The sequence below is a fragment of the Schistocerca nitens genome, chromosome 9 (genome assembly GCF_023898315.1).
Source record: "Schistocerca nitens isolate TAMUIC-IGC-003100 chromosome 9, iqSchNite1.1, whole genome shotgun sequence".
Taxonomy (NCBI): Eukaryota; Metazoa; Arthropoda; class Insecta; order Orthoptera; family Acrididae; genus Schistocerca; species Schistocerca nitens.
The window spans coordinates 114,455,788-114,470,591 of record NC_064622.1 but is presented as its reverse complement, the minus strand read 5'-3'; the positions used below and the strand labels follow the sequence as shown (position 1 = coordinate 114,470,591).

At 43.0% G+C, this 14,804-nt stretch overlaps 1 protein-coding gene across 3 annotated transcripts in view; it reads left to right on the top strand.

Moving 5' to 3' along the window:
• Window positions 1-14,804, top strand: part of LOC126202929 (mitogen-activated protein kinase-binding protein 1) — a 939,171-nt gene that overhangs the window by 761,570 nt on the left and 162,797 nt on the right. The gene's annotated exons all lie outside the window — the stretch shown is intronic.

Here is a 14,804-nt window from a genome sequence, read left to right as displayed (position 1 = left end):
TCTCTCTCTCTCTCGTCTCTCTCTCTCTCTCTCTCTCTATCTCCATCCTCCCCTCTGTCTCTCTCGCTCCCCCCCCTGTCGCGCTCTCTCCCCCCCTGTCTCTCTCGCTCCCCCCCTGTCCTCTCTATCCCCTCCTGTCTCTCGCTCTCCCCCTGTCTCTCCCCCTCCCACTTCTCCCTCCCCCCCTGCTCTCTCTCCCCCCTGTCTCTCCCCTCCAGTCTCTCTCTCTCTCTCTCACTCCCCTCTTCTCTCTCTCTCTCACTCCCCCTGTCTCTCTCTCTCTCTCACCCCCCTTCTCTCTGCTCTCTCACCCCACCTGCTCTCTCTCTCTCTCTCTCTGCTCTCACCTCCCCTGTCTCTCTCTCTCTCGTCTCTCACTCCCCCTGTCTCTCTCTCTCTCTCTCTCTCTCACCCCCCTGTCTCTCTCTCTCTCACCCCCTGTCTCTCTCTCTCTCTCTCTCCCCCCTTCTCTCTCTCTCTCTCACCCCCCCTGTCTCTCTCTCTCTCACCCCCCTGTCTCTCTCTCTGACCCCAGTCTCTCTCTCTCTCCCCATCTCTCTCCTCCCCCTCTCTCTCTTTTCCTCGAAAGCAAATTTCCTAACTTACTACGGTTTAATTAAGCTGCAGTGTGATTTCATATGCCTTTGGACTTATAATGTGAAACAGCAGGCCATATCCTCGTACGGTTTTCTACAGTCTTAATATTCCGTGGATGGTTCACAATGCTGGAACAACGTTCCAAGTGACAAGAGCGCGAGAATATTTCAGTGTGCTTAGTACTTGTCATTTTCATCTACAAAGATATTAAAGTTTTGCTTAATGGAATCAGGTGCCATTTTTAAGAGAATTCGATGGCTCTTGCTTGATGTGTGCATATGGGTATAAACATTCGTTTATTTGTACACACGCGTGTGGCAGCCAGCTATTTCAACTATTTTGGCCAAACTTTTCATTCCGCACATTGACACACTGTGCTAGTGTACTTTTTCTTTCTCTTCAAGAATAATCGCATGCTGTTAAAGGTTTGCAGAGTTTCATAGTGTCTAGCTAGAAGCAGTTATTACTTATTGGCGTTGGACCTGCTAATGTTTCATTTGTAGACTGGTGTTTATTGGCGTTGGACCTGCTAATGTTTCATTTGTAGACTGATGTTTCAGCCCGTCTACAGAGTACTTGCAGAGACTGTAACGCAACCTCCATTTCCTCGAGGATAGATTTAGGTCGATGTCCGACGAACGTCTCCACCGTCACAGCTCATCGGTAAAACCTCCCTGGACAAGCTATAAACAATTGATTAGATGATATGGATGTCTTTTGGGCGAAATGAACTGCGTTCATTTCAGATAATCTTGTTTCAGCTTACATAACAAAGTCCTCCACCTTTCATCACCAGCTGCACGGGTACCTGGATGTAGGACACAGTGAGGTAAAAAGTACGTAGTTCTCTCCCGTATTTCATACTGACAGGATGACACATTTATCGTGAAGCTCATTGCAGGATGCATGCGTGCAACTAAATGTTAGCGATGAGAAATAGCCAATGAGTGCACCTTACAGCCTGGTATGACAAGTGTATGAAGTAAATTACAGCAACCAACCAGGGTATGCTTATCAGTTCATATTAATGTGTTATTCACTACTCATTTCATTCCATCTCACAGTATATGATACGTATAAAGATCTGATTCACTTGAAGATGATTTTATTTCTTCACCAATTTCCAGGCTGAACCAACTTCCTCTTGAGCAGCTTTCATTAACGCACATTTGTTCCTGATCAACAAAAACGAGTTAGGAGTTAATCTGAGCGGCTCTCTCTTAGACTGTTTGCAGGTAATGCTGCCATTTACCATCATGTGAAATCAACAGATGATCAAAATCAATTGCAAAACGATTCGGACATATCTGTACGGTGCGAAAAGTGGCAGTTGTCTCTAAATAATGAAAAGTGTGAAGTCATCCACATGAGTACGAAAAGGAATCCGCAAAATGTCTGTTACACGATAAATCATACAAATCTAACGATTGTGAATTCAAATAAATGTTTAAAGATTAGTTACGAATAACTTAAACTGGGTCGATGACACAGATAATGTTATGGAGAAATCGAACCATAGACAGCGATTAATTGGCTGAACACTTAGAAAATACAACAGTTGTACTAAAGAGATTGCCTACACTACGCTTTCTCGTCCTCTGCTATGGTGTAGCTTCGTACTGAGAAACGAGCATAAGACAGTATTGACGGAGGACATCGAAAAAGTTCAAAGAAAGCAGATCGTTCTGTATCATCGCGAAAAAGGGGAGGGGGTGCTACGGACATGATACGTGAATTGGGGCGGCACGCATTAAAACATACGCGTTTTTCGTTCCGGCAGGACCTCCTTATGGAATTTCAATCACCAACTTCGTCCTGTGAAAGCGAAAATATTTTTGTTGGCGCCCATCTACATTAGTAGAAATCATTAATAAAACAGGAGAAATCAGAGCTCGCACAGAAAGATTTAAGCGTCCATTTTTCCCGCGCACCGTTAGAGAATGGAACTAAACTAAGCTCCGCCCGAACAGGCCATGAAGCCGCAACGGTACCGACCGGTCACCATGTCATCCTCTGACGTCACTTGATGCGGATATGGAGGGGCATGTGATCACTGCTCTCCTGGCCGTATGTCAGTTTACGAGACCGGAGCCGCTAATTCTCAATCAAATAGCTCCTCAGTTTGCCACACAAGGGCTGAGTGCACCCTGCTTGCCAACAGCGCTCAGCAGACGAGATGGTCACGTATCCTAGTCCTAGCCCAGCCCGACATCGCTTAACTTCGATGATCTGACGCGAACAGGTGTTACCACTGCGGTAAAGTCTTTTGCCTCGAGAGTGGAACGGTAGAGAACAGCTTGAAGGTGGTTCGATGAATTCTCTGCCAGGGACTTAACTGCGAATTGCAAAGTAATCATGTAGATGCACATCTCATCTGATTCTTATCTTAGAGACTGAAAGTAACTCTCAGAAACTGTTTTCACTACTTGAATGTGACATAGCAATTTGGAAAATATTAGCACAACGTTGTAGACATTTCCTTGAACTGTCGATTTACTGTTAGCTTCTTAGAGAAAGTACTTCTTTGTGTAGTCGTTAATAAATAAATGTAACCGGAATCATTGTTTTGCTATATACAACTAATTTTTGTCAATATTGAACAATAAAGATTTATAGGTGTCTCAGGAGGTAGCAAAAAAGATTACTTATCTTATTTCTTCAAGTACGAGATATTCTTGTGCGAACTAACATCTGCGAGTTTTTCATTACTTCTAGAATTGTGGCGTATTTTCTAGATAACGGAAATAAGGCATATCACCATACAAGTTACGTTAACACTCTCCAAAGACGATGATATTATTTGAAACTTGCTGCTATTGCTACTTGCTTTTTGCATTTAAAGCACACTATGTTCGCTATGACCAACTATAATCGAAACTCGGCTTTGACCAATGACGTCATAGGTTACTCATAGATATTAATGTATTTACTTTCGAGCCATAGATAATAAATCTGTTGTCTGCTGTGGATATTGATATATTAAGTGATTATTGTAGGAGACTATGGTGTAGGGATGTGTACACAGTGTGACATGTGGAAGTTTGGATCGGTTCGAGAGGCGTACCGGGGTAGCCTAATTCTTAAGGCGACCGTTTGCGATTGCGGGAAATCAGTGATCGAGCCCCGGTCCAGCTCAAATTTTCAAATGCCACCAATAAGTAGTACATCTATATCTAACACAGCTGATGCCAAGATATTCACAGTTAGCGAATGTATTTCGAATTAGTTAGGAATGCCCTTAAATTACTTGCAGCGATGAAAACCCCATAATGGTTACTTACTAGCAACACGTCACGAGAGATGTGGAGAATGACGTTACTTGCAGTAATGCTACCTGTCGTCAGATTTTTGAAGCAAATACCCACGACTAATCACTGTTCCGTAACAAATTTCACCACAGAAAAGTTCGTATTGACTTCATTACTTATCAACAAACCACTTTTGCAATGTCATTGTTGCGATAGTGAAAAACACCGTAAATATTTTCAAACACACAACAAGGTATAAAAGTCGCTTTAGGCAAAATAGAATATGCACTTTACTTTGTCAGTTATTTGAAATTACTGTCACTTTTCACTGTAGTTATTGATTAGATGCAGTAGAAGCATAACATGCACAAAGTACATTCAAGATTACTGCGTCTGGTATCTTGTACTGCTTGCTTTAAGTTAACTGTAAATGTAATTAATTTTCTGTTCAGTGGATTACCTTTTCGTTCAGTTATGACTTCTTCGGTAATAATGATTAAAGGATAGGATCAACTGAAAGAGCCCTATAATATTCAAAGTGTTGAAATTACTATGCTGGTAAGGTGTGTTCATAATAAAAGATGACTAGCTTTATCTTACTTTGTGGTGAGTTGCCGATGGTGCGATGTACTGCATTTTGTAACAACAATCATTGGCCGTGGACCCTTCTTAAACAAGGAGAAACTTTTAATAATTTTACTCTTCTTCAGTTATCAGTTCTTCTAATATGCTTTGTGTGCTCGCTCTGTCGTTCACAGTGTTTTGCCATACTTGAAACACCATTTTGAGGACATTCTCCTTTACGCCCCTGAGCACCACCACTTTGCGCGCCCATACTTCACCATAGGAGACAAGCAATTCTCTCTCTCTCTCTCTCTCTCTCTCTCTCTCTCTCTCTCTCTCGGCTACTCACCTTGCACACGAGATTGCGCTTAGCGATTTTACTGTCACCATTTAAACAGATCCTTTGGATTCTATACAATACGAACTTCCTGTCCCTGATTTCCGTCACTTTCTACTGCTAAGCTTTTTACAGTATCATTTTTCAGTAGTTCTTTCGTAAGTATATTACAGTTTTTAAATAGTGAATACTGACAAAATTAATAAAGTACATACATATACAAGAAATTACTTTAAAATTACAGAATTAATTGACTGAAAAATTATGAAACACTGTCTTGTTTTGTTATAATTTTGTAGCCTATCCGCAATGTTATTAAATCTGTTCATTGAGTAAGCCAAAAGGAAACCAAGGAGAAATAAAAACGTCACGGTTTGCCGATGAAGTTGAAATTCTGCCAGACACCGCCTAGGACATGGAGGAGCAGTTCAATGGAACACATAGTGTTTTGGAAGAGGTTATAAGACGATACCAGCAAAAGCAAAAGACATCATAGTGGAATGTAGTTGAATTAAATCAGGTTATAGTGAGGGAATTAGATTAGGAAACGAGATACCAAAAGTAGTAGATAAGCTTTGCTATTTGGGTAGCAATATAACTGATGATGGGGGAAGCAGAGAAGATATAACAAGGCGATTGGCAACAGCAATGAAATATGATACGACACATTCTGGCGCACCAAGGAATCATTAACATGGTAATGATGGGAAGTATGTGGGGTAAAAATTGAAGATGGAGACCAATGCATGAATGCAGTGAGCAGGTCCAAATGGATGTAGATTGCAGTAGTTATTCAAAGATGAAGAGAGTTTCACGGGATAGACTAGTTTGGAGAGCTGCATCGAGTCAGTCTTCGGACTGCAGAAGAAGAAGAAGAAGAAGAAGAAGAAGAAGAAGCTAACGACGATGCCGGCGACAGAGTTCGTTCGTAACTACTGGACCCGTTTGGAGGCGGTTCTTCTCTGCTCGTACTTCCTCCTGGATTTCGTGAACACAGACCGTTCGTCAGCTGAGTTTTCAATGTCGTAATCCTTTCTACTGTTCACTGCACCATTTGAAATGACTCCGCTTCTCGTACTTTACGAACACAGTGCTTAGTGGTGATGTCGCCTGTGGGTCTGGAGACAGCCCTGCTTGTTTTGTGAAAGATACTTCGCTGGACAGGGAGGATCACATTCCAGTCCTACGGACCGGTCGGTCACGGCGGCGGCGCTAGAAGCAGAGTCAGAGGCTGTTCCCGTCGGCGGAGTTGCGCAACGGCGTGGCAGGTGTCGGAGAGAAAGTTGCACGCGCAAACTCGCCCGAGACTTTTCGCCTCTCACGGGACGGGGGAACGCCGGCACGTGGGAGCTCACACGTCGCCTTGCGGTCCACCTCTCCCCGTCTTTCATCAATACCTCCACCTTGTTCGCCAGTTCTTTCTGCCATCTCACCGTTTGCCCTTCGTCATCCTCGATTAGATGTTGGTCTCGTGTGATGATCGCAATGAACCACACTAGCCCGTGGTGCACTTACAAACTGGCTGACTCCACCGGCAGTGTAAATATACACTAGTATTCCCCAATTCACACTTAAATGCGTGGCAGAGGGTTCATTGAACCACATTCATATCATTGTTACTAACACTGCACCCTCGAACAGCGCGTGGGTAAAGTGAGCACTTAAATCTTTCCGTACAAGTTCTGATTTCTCTTATTCTAATACTATGATCATTTCTCGTCATCCAGGTTGTCGTCAGTAAAATATTTTGACATTCAGAGGAGAAAGCTGTTAATTCAAATTTCGTGCGAAGATCTCGCCGCAATGAAAAACGGCTTTATTCTAATGATAACGTGAAGTCTCCGATAACACCAGCAGTTGGATACAAGCAGCCGGTAAAGTAGCGTTTATCACACATATTGTTTTTTTCTACCTCAGTATTTCAGTCTCGTAGTATTACCGGTACTATTTTGTCCCTGTACGTAAATTCCCTCGTGCCTAGCAAGATTTCGCATGCTACTATCGTTTCTTAATACATTGTTCCGCAATGAGACCGATTTACAAATGCTCCATTGACCGACGTATGGTACAATAGGCAGTCCATATTTTTTATATCTGTCGACACTTTACGGTGGAGCTGCAGTGTCGCACTGTTTCTTCTTACCTTCTGTGTGGCGTCCGCGTCTCTGTGCCGTGACCTGTTGCGGCTTTCAGATTATGGACAGGAATTTCTTGGGTTGCATAAACAGATATTCTTTCAAACTTAATACGTAACGCATTTTTATATATCGCACTTTTATTCAGCCTTGGTTCTCGTGCTGGAGGCAATTCAGTATCGACGAACAATCACAGGATACGTAATCGTCGTCATTACATTATCAGAATGACAATAAATATTCTTCGCTTGACTACTTGCACATGTGTTACAGACCGAGCGGAGTAAAGCTGAACAATTCAGTTAATACTTCCGCTATTTGAAGGGACCCAAGTCGCATTGAGTGCTACGTCCAATATCTCTGGAGGTCACCTGCCCACTGCGTTAAAATTGATATCGTCATCACGTGGAACTGAACTTAGTGCATCTTCGTAAACTGTCGTGAGTGATATGCTTCACAATATAGTCTCCACTATTACTAAACAACATGTATTATGGGGTTGGGTTGTTTGGGGAGGAGAGCAAACAGCGAGTTCATCGGTCTCATCGGATTAGGGAAGGACGGGGAAAGAATACGGCCGTACCCTTTCAAAGGAACCATCCCGGCATTTGCCCGGAGCGATTTAGGGAAACCATAGAAAACCTGAATTAGGATGGCCGGACACGAGATTGAACAGCCGTCCTCCCGAATGCGAGTCCAGTGTGCTAACCACTGCGCCACCTCGCTCGGTCATGTATTATGGACTTATATGTCGCTGCGGCGTGTGTCTACGGTTACTGGGACTTTCACCGAGATCTGCGTTTCTAAATTGTTAATGTTTTTAAATATGATTATAACGTCATCTGCTGTCCGAAGGTTGAGTCTACTGCTTATGTTACGATGAGAGCTTGCTTCCACCAGCGACATTTAAATGGCTCGTTCGCTTGTGCTGAAGTGCAATAACTTTTGCTATAATTCTTCGGCGATGTTCTGCTTGCCCTATCCGTCTTATGCTGCCCAGTTTCTGAAAATATCTGTAAACTTCTACGGAAATGTGGCATTCAGGATTTTGGTGCAAACGTAGAGGTTCTGGGATATCGCAGTTAATGAATCTTATCGAAATGAAGATGCTAGAATACCTAATAAACCAGACGGGGGTTTCAGTTTCGACAAGTCTTGGATTCTGGTACTGAATTCATTAAGATCTCTCCGGTCATTTCATTCACTAGAGCTGGAAAACGCCGAAAGAACAGTGTGGGCGCTGAAAAACAAGTGAACATCAAATGGCGTATTTCCGGGAGTCAAATCCTGCTACAAATAGTGGTGCGACACCAACAATAATTCATTGCGCGTGGAGTCCATGCAATGAATATGCACACAGTAACACAGGTCGTACGTAGCTCCTGAAGATGATGACTTGATCGGCTGTGGAAACATTGTGCATGGATAGGAATCGACAACTTGGATATACACCGTAGACACACACAATTAATCCTAGAAAGAGACACTGGGCGTATTTCACCTCAACCATATTTCTTTTCTTAATTACTCACTTCCTTTTTCCTTTGGAAAATATTGGTAAGCATGTAAATGAGGTTGGTAGTACTGCTTAAGCAGCGAGTGTGTTGTGTTGTCAGTTCTGCTCTGCCCCAGAAATATTATTGCTCGGTAGTTGGTGTGGAGATCGTTGCACCCAGTACGTCTTCCGTTTATCAAGTGTGCCTTGCGACGTGGCAGGATGACCGGCAGAAGAAGCAGATGGAATGCAAAGGAAATGCAACGTCTGCTTCAGCACCCAGTGCCATTACAGCAAAAAACATCTACTCTTTATGCTAGAGAATCATGTGCGATGAACACAGAGCACAGGTATGCTATGAGTGCGCCGAGTGAAAAACAGCAGTAAGAAACCATCTGACTAGGACAAAATACTGCAAAAATATGTAACATCTTTGTTCTGTCAGCAAATTCAACATCTATTGTGGACAATGGCAATGTTGTTATCGCCATAATGAGTTACAGTGATTCTCTATCTTAGAGTTAGTGCTGCATACATAATAACTTGAAAAATTGTTCCTTCTTAAAATAATACTTACCAAGAATTTTATTTTCATGTTAAAAAGATGATAAAGTATTTAAGCTTTCAGTAAAGTGTAGCTGAATTGCAAGAGGGCGACATACAGTACTTAAAAAAAGAAAAACGATTCGTACCATATTGGTCTTTCATCACCCCAGTGTGTCTTTTACATTGTCGTTTAACAAGTGTGTCACTTCAGAGTTAAACAATCACTCCGACAAAATCTGAGAGATCACAAAATGTTAATTAGTAAGTTAACTGTGGGTTGAAAGAAATTTTTAAAAGCTTAATTGTTATGACTCACACTGAATTTAAAAAAATGGTTCAAATGGCTCTGAGCACTATGGGACTTAACTTCTAAGGTCATCAGTCCCCTAGAACTTAGAACTACTTAAACCTAAATAACCTAAGGACATCACACACATCCATGCCCGAGGCAGGATTCGAACCTGCGACCGTAGCGGTCGCGCGGTTCCAGACTGTAGCGCCTAGAAGCGCTCGGCCACCCCAGCCGGCCACTGAATTTACATATTACATTGTTTCATTTCACCGACAGTTAACATTCACCTCACAACCTTTCCACGATGGCAGTCTGTGATATCGGCTCGCCAAATATAGTCCCGCTGAGAACTTTGCGTTGTTTCCCAGCACGGGTGTCAAGGCACGAGCGTGGGCGAGGACGTGTTCTCCTGCATCCCGCCGCAGAGGTCGCGGGGTCGTGTGAATGTTTCATCTGCCCCCGCCGAAATGTGAACATCGATCCCAAACCATCCAGTGAGTAGCGAGCAAGCCGTCGATGGTCGCTTTTGGTGTCTAATCTCGCAGGTGACATATGAGCAGTGCTCGCCAACGATCATGGTGTTACAGACTTCAGGCAGATCTTTCCAACGCTGTGACTTCTAATACTGTGTAGTTCAGCATGTTGTTGCCTCTGTAAGAAGGGTTAACACATTCGAGAATGTGCCTGAGGCTCACTCTTGCACGTTCGTTCACACAATCATTCGGACTTCCTCACCAGCAACGTCTGAATAATCATAGTCAAAAACCTTAGAAATTATTTCATATTCGTACTTTTTCCCGTTTAATGAAAAGGACTATCTCTAGAGGCAGGAGGAAGTTCAAGACAATAATAGTAACTGTTTCAAAGGTGTGATGGATCTGTGCTTCTGAAAACAGTTGATAGAATACACCTTGCTTTCGTGAATCGTGCCTTGCAGTATCGAATATCAAATTATAAACTGTTCTTGTTGTGTTACCTGAGTTGTGGTCGCGGCTTCTTAACTATCTACTACGAACCGCCTCCAAAAGACCTATCCTCACTTAATGTCAGCCAATAGTTCTTGATGACTTTGGTTTTGTGCGGCAGGAATACGTTTCTTTTGCATTCATGCCACTATCCGGACGGATGTATAGACTTTGCTTATTGCTGAATTGGCAGTGACACTGCCAATGATTTCCAACAAATTTTAAGCGTAATTTCAAACCTTTTCTAAACTTTTCTCACGTACATACTTACGGTCAAATATTTAACACATTAAGTCATTTGCAAAGTAATCAGACGTTTGAAGCTCTTGTACAAGGATCAGTCAAATGAAAATGAGACACATTAAAAAAAAGTTAGTAAACTGTTTATTATTTTAAAAATAACTGTCATTGTTAACACATTTACCCCAATAGACAAGACCATCAATGCCTTCGAGGAAAATGTTTACAGTTTTCTACGGAACCACGATTGGAATCACGCGTGCACGTCTTCGTCCGAAGCAAATCGACGACGCCGAATATCTTTCCTCAGGGTTCCAAAAATGTGAAGTCACAGGGGGAGAGATCGGGACTTTATGGAGAATGTGTAAAGACTTACCGGCGAAACTTCTGCAGCGTAGTCGAAGCAATCTTGGCAACATGTGGGTCCACATCCTCCACAGAGACTCCATTTCTCCCCGTGCAATTTCAGCATTTTCGGACCCCTGAAGAAAGACATTAGTAGCCGTCGATTTGCTTCGGAAGAAGAGGTACACGCCTCATGACCTCCCCCTTTTTTTCCAGTTTTTAGTTTTGGTCTTACCTTTTATGCCTTTACTGTGTGTGTTTAATGTTCACTATTTTATAATTTGACTCCTCTGACTGGATCCGTCCACGTTTAGCGGGCCCTCTTTGTTCTGTGACTAACTTCGGAATCGCGGGACTGATGACCTCGCCGTTTGCTCGCAATCAATCAATCAAGAGGTACACGCGTGGGTACAATCGCGGTTCCGTACGCCACCGTAAACATTTTTCCATGATGGCATTGTCCGTCTTATCTCACAGTGGGAGAGCCGGTGCCAAACTGTTCGTAAATCTTATGACAGGAATCTAATTCTGATCTTCAGCAAATTCTGATGATCACTTACTTTTACTGAATAAATACAGTATCATTTGGATCAAGACAACTTGTTCAAAACGTATTTTAACAGAGTATGCACTTGCAGAGTGCACACAGAGCCGGTGTGGCCGAGTGGTTCTAGGCGCTTCAGTATGGAAGTGCGCGACCGCTACGCTCGCAGGTTCCAATCCTGCCTCGGGCATGGATGTGTGTGATGTCCTTAGGTTAATTCGGTTTAAGTAGTTCTAAGTTCTAGGGGACTGATGACCTCAGCTGTTAAGGCCCATAGTGCTCAGAGCCATTTGAACCATTTTTTGAAATGTTAAACAGCTTACAAACTTTTTCCCCATGTGCCATGTGCCTCGTTTTTATTTGACTGCTCCGTACACATGGATATCCTTTACGTAACAGAATCGGGGTGAGAGGTTTACAGGTCTTTTTTAAATGTTTGGGCTTGGTCCTACCTTTCATAACACTGTCAAATATGTAAATAATGAAGTCGTATGCCGTGAATGGGTGGGAGACTCGGAAGGGCAGTGTCTAATATGTATAATATTGTAATACGACCCTAAGTAAAATGCCTTTTAAGTTTCTATCGCTTCATACTTCACCTGTTGGCATAATAATGAGGCAGTTTCGGGGGAGGGGGGGGGGGGGGGCTGGGTGTGGAGGTTTTCGTTGCGTGCAGAAACGGTAATTTACAGGTGGCAAATTCTCGCCATCTCCATCTGACAGCTGACGGAAGATCGATTCGTTGAAACAAACGTGGCCGTGTGTGTGCGCTTTCGGAAGCTTTGCTGGACCAGATCCCACGGCCGGTTGCGGCCCCTGGCAATCGCGGGCTGCCGTCACGTCGCGGGCCTCGCCAGTGTCCGTTTTCAAGGAGAACTGCTTCACTGTGCGACGCGGGGCGCCTTCCACTTCTTCTGAAGCGGAACTCGGCCGCACCGACACAGTCCAGCAACGGCTGATGCGCGACTCTGGGAACAAGGGACTTCTGCTTCTGTGGCCAGCGGCTGCTTTGTTTAGAATGAGGGGCAGGGGCTGCGTGCAGACTAAAATAAAGATCCCAGAAGAGTGAAATAAAAGCTTTTCTTTCGGACTTACCGTTGCTCCCGTCTCTGTTTTCCGCACGGAGTGTTGCAGTTCTGTGGACGTATGTCGCAGCCTTTTCGTTTTCTTCAGCTGAGTCAAAAATGGGCGTCTCTATTTCAAAACTCGCCCAGTGTCAAATTAGCACTATGACGAAAAAAGAAACACCAGGGAATTTTTTTGAAAAAAAGTGCATTGTTAGTGGTGATGAAACTTTCCATAACTCTCCACGTATCCGAGATTGAGTCAACGAATTTTGGGACAATAGCCGGCCGGTGTGGCCGTGCGGTTCTAGGCGCATCGATCTGGAACCGCGTGACCGCTACGGTCTCAGGTTCGAATACTACCTCGGGCATGGATGTGTGTGGTGTCCTTAGGTTAGTTAGGTTTAAGTAGTTCTAAGTTCTAGGGGACTGATGACCACAGATGTTAAGTCCAATAGTGCTCAGAGCCATTTGGGACAATACTCAGTGCCAGGGGATAAATTCATAATTTCGTCCTCGTCTCGAATAACAGCGTCAGCTATTATTTTCACCGGAAAATGAGTGGTCCTCGCCGGAAACTGTCATCAGGGACACGTGATTGTAGGACGTAAATTGAGGCGAAGCCGCGCTGTTCACCTTACTGACGGCGAAAAATGCAGTCGCGATAACTACGTTTACTGGACACCGCATTCACTTGTTTCCATAATTGAAGATTCCATTTAACGAAGACGGAAAGGTTCAAAAAACGTTTAAGTGAGAAATCGGTATGCTTCTACATAAATTGTAATTACTGAGGTTATTCAGATTCAATAATTTTTCCAATTCAGTGGGGATTACTTGGAAAGTATGCTAAATAAAGTCATATGTCCAGAAATTAATTCAGCCTAAAAAATTCTCAGAAGCAAATATTAACCTACTTTAATCTCCGACTTCTCAATTAGCGTGAACTTTTGGATTTTCTTTTCTTTAGTTTTGTCGATCACATATGAATAGCTTGCACAATATCCTGAAATGACCTGGAACGAATCACTTCACAGATTTTTAACATAATTATAATTCAAATATGACTGCATGCTGACCTTTCAAAGAAGACCATGCGAGTAGGATATTTAGTTTAATAATAGAAATATAAGGAACGATCAAAAATTTACCGTTTGAGGGAGATACAACGTATATATCGTATACAGTACAAATGGCATGTATTTCTTGCTGAACAGTTATCTTTGTATCTTTGTTGACGTGTTCCAATATTTACTAACTCTTACAATAACCGTCCCTAACGTGTGATCAGTGAAAACGTAATTGTGGGGAATCACGGCGGTTACCTTGGAAACCGTTAACATCAAGGGTTGTGGTGCAATGGTAAAAGCATTCTTCCACCACCACCACCACCACCACCACCTCCTCCTAACGATATCCTACTCGTATTCGTGTATGACATTCAAAACTCCCTTGCCATCACTATTCAGTCTTTTCAGGCGAACACGGAAGTGCCGCTTTTCAGAAAGCTGCGGCTGATTCTACTTCCTCCACTCTGTCCCCATCGCGGGCGACTACAGACGTTAGTATCAATTCTAACCAATGATTGGAAGTCTGTGCGGAGAATAAAACTACACCCCGTACCAGCGTGTCCCTTATCCGCTTGCATCCTACCCACATCCGCTGGTATTGTAGTATTTGAGTCCGGCTCAGGCGTTAGGCTTGCGCGTGGTCTGATTTTTCATCTGCCGAGGTAACAAACATTTCATAGACTAAGAACATAGAAGCCTGTTACTAACACATTTTAATACAGCGAAAGTTTGTCACATTCTAGATACATCCTTTTAAGTTACAACTTTTTATCGTAAGCACTGAATCTGATTTTGTGAAATTTTCTGCAGAATTTTTACTCTACATTATGAAATCGACGCCGTTCCTTTGTCAAACGTACTGTTAAACTGTGTTAACATGTAAAACTTCTCTGTGTAATAATCACTGCATGGCGTACTTGTAAGTATTTTTTAAGCGAAACGTGGTAACAGCTTTGTGTTTTACCCAACATTGTTTATGCCATATGTTCGAAGATTTCAAAGGGTGCAGTGTTGTAACTAGTATGCATGTCGCTTTGTGACATATTTCGGTGATTACGTAAGGTAACAGGAATCACTCAGGCAACTGCCAGTACTTTGGAAACACGATGTACCTCTAATTATGCTGATCAGAAACATAGCAATGTCGCCATCCTTAGCCTTTGGAGTTGTCAAAAAAACACGTACTATCACCAGTATAGAGCGCATTAGGAGCGACTTAGAACAAGAATAATCGTTACTGTCTATGCCATGTAATGCAAAGTTAGTTAGTTACACGTTCCATTAATCATTTGAAGGGTTCTTACATCGAAATAATGTGAACGAGTCAGCTTACAGGACATGTATACACTGTCTTTTTATACG